Here is a 2,923-nt window from a genome sequence, read left to right as displayed (position 1 = left end):
CTATAGATTTTAAAAATGAAGGTCTAATCATACTCATAAGACAGGGATGTCACTAATCTGTGGATAAACCAAATCATTTCTACTCTATTTGTTTGCACTTTTATGAAACCAGAAACCCCCATGTGTAGATATGCTTACATATAACCATATGAAAAGCACATATATGAATACTATTTAATAATTACATTATAATACCACAAGGATTGCAATTAGAGCAGAAAATGTTTAACTTATTCCTTCTCAGTCTCTGCATTTTTGGCTTACTATAACAAGTATCTATTATTTTATATTTGTAAATAAAAATCTGATATAATCAACCCAAACAAGGCAAGCTCTACATTCTAGTTACGGACAGACTTTTGATATGTCAAATAGCCACTTAGTAGGTGTTGCCATAAGTGCTACTAAAAGTGGTAAATAGCTGTTTTCTTTTTAACCAATTATTTAACCAATGAGGAATTAAAATAGAAAGCTTTAGCTGGGTGCTGGTAACTCATGCCTGTAATCCTAGCTACTTGCTAGGCTGAGATCTGGGGACTGTAGTTCAAAGCCAATCTGGGCAGAAAAGTCCTTGTAAGATTCTTATCTCCAATTAACCACTCAAAAACTGGAAGTGGTGCTGTGGCTCAAGTGGTAGAATGCTAATTGAGCACAAATGAGGCTCAGGGACGGTGACTAGGCCCTAAGTTCAAGCCCTTCAAGAAACAACAACAAAATAAAGGAAGCATTGTCCTCTGCATATAGCCACACTGTGTGTGTGTGTGTGTGTGTGTGTGTGTGTGTGTGTGTGTGTGTGTGTTGTGTGTGTATTTTGCTGAGGTCCTCATACATTCTACCATTGAGGTATACTATACTCCCAACCTTCACATCTGTTTGGTTTTTATGGGGGGAGGGGTATTTTTATTGCCTTCAAGTAATTGTATACAAAGGAGTTGCCATTCACCAAAGCAATTTATGATCACTGCCAGCCTTTTCATCATTCTCACCCATCCCCCCTTTTTTTCTGTTATTTTGTTTCCTTTGTGAATCTCAGGCTGGTTTCAAACTCATGATCTTCCTGCTGGATTTCTTAGTGCTGTATTCCAGGTGGGCACCACACCTAACTTATTCACATTTGTTTTGGCAGGGACTGGTCTTATTTATACATTGGGTCTCTTTGATAGTTAGGTTACTTTCTATAACAAATTTGAGGCTTTTACTTTCCTGTGACAAGACCACAATTCACTGAATAATAATGTTGCTGAAGCTACCATATACCACACACTCAACAGTATGGTTGCTCACCCTACAAAGTCCACAACTCACTCTGCTTTCCCATACTGGCTATGAACTTCATGATGCCCTGTATTCTGCTTACTTAAAAATGAAGGCAGATGGCATATGGCCACCTTATCTTTGATAAGGGAGCCAAAAAACTAGAATGGAAGAAAGACAGCTCTTTAACAAGTGGTGGTGGCAGAACTGGTTAAGCCCCTGCACAAAACTAAAGTTGGATCCTTCTTTGTCACCCTGCACTAGGATTAATGCCAAATGGATCAAAGATCTCGAGGTAAAAGCAGATACACTGAAAACTTTACAAGAAGGAATAGGAGATACACTAAGTCTCCTTGGAACAGGTCAAAACTTCCTTAATAAGGACCAAGAAACAGAACAAATCGGAGAAAGGCTGGATAAGTGGGACTGCATTAAACTGCAGAGCTTCTGTATGGAAAAGGACATAGCTAGCAAATTAACTAGAAAGCCTACAGAGTGGGAGAAGATCTTCACTAACCATACAACAGACAAAGGCCTCATATCTAAAATATATCAACAGCTCAAAAAATTGAATCACTCCAAAACTAATCTCCAAAGGAACAACCATCCCATTAAAAGATGGGCCAAAGACTTGGGGAGAGTTTTCTCTGAAGAAGAAATAAGAATGGCCTAAAGACACATGAAGAAATGCTCGACATTTCTGGCCATAAAAGAAATGCAAATCCTGGGTAACAGATCAGATCAGAAATGAAATTAAAAGCTTCCATGAATGCAATGACAATCAAGAAACATCACAAAGGAACGTATGGGACACAGCAAAGGCGGTTCTAAGAGGCAAATTTATCGCACTAGGAGCGCATATGAAAAAGACAGAAGAAGAGCACGTAAATAACTTAAAAAAACCTGAAACACCTAGAGGAGCAAGAAAAAGTTAATTCTAAAACAACTAGAAGGACAGAAATAACAAAAATAAAATCAGAAATATCAGAGATTGAAATAAGATCTATTATACACAAAATTGATAAATCAAAAAGTTGGTTCTTTGAAAGAGTCAACAAAATAGACAGACCCCTGGCAAGATTAATCAAAAAAAGGAAAGGGGAGACTCAAATAAACAAGATTAGAGACCCCACGGGAACAATCACAACTGATTTCCAAGAAATTCAGTCCATAATGAATAGGTACTACCAGGGCCTATATTCAAAGAAACAAGAAAATCTAGTAGAAATGGATGAGTTCTTAAATAAATATAGGCTACCCACACTGAACAACGATGAGGTAAACAAATTGAACAGACCGATTTCTTACAACGAAATTGTGGAAGCAATCAGGGAAATGCCAACCAAAAAAAGCCCAGGTCCAGATGGATTCACTGCGGAATTCTACAAGACATTTAAAGATGAAATAACACCTATACTCTTGAAACTCTTCCAAGAAATAGAAACAGAAGGAGCAAACTCATTTTATGAAGCTAATATTACTCTCATCCCCAAACCAGGGAAAGACCCAACAAAAAAAAAGAAAACTACAGACATATCTCTCTTATGAACACAGATGCAAAACTCCTCAATAAAATATTAGTCAACAGAATCCAAAAACAAATTTAAAAAATCATATACTATGATCAAGTGGGCTTCATCCCACAGATGCAAGGCTGGTTTAACACTCG

This window comes from Megascapheus bottae, chromosome 4 (genome assembly GCF_031878675.1).
Source record: "Megascapheus bottae isolate mThoBot1 chromosome 4, mThoBot2.hap1, whole genome shotgun sequence".
In the NCBI taxonomy this organism is placed as follows: Eukaryota; Metazoa; Chordata; class Mammalia; order Rodentia; family Geomyidae; genus Megascapheus; species Megascapheus bottae.
Note: the sequence above shows the minus strand (reverse complement) of the source record.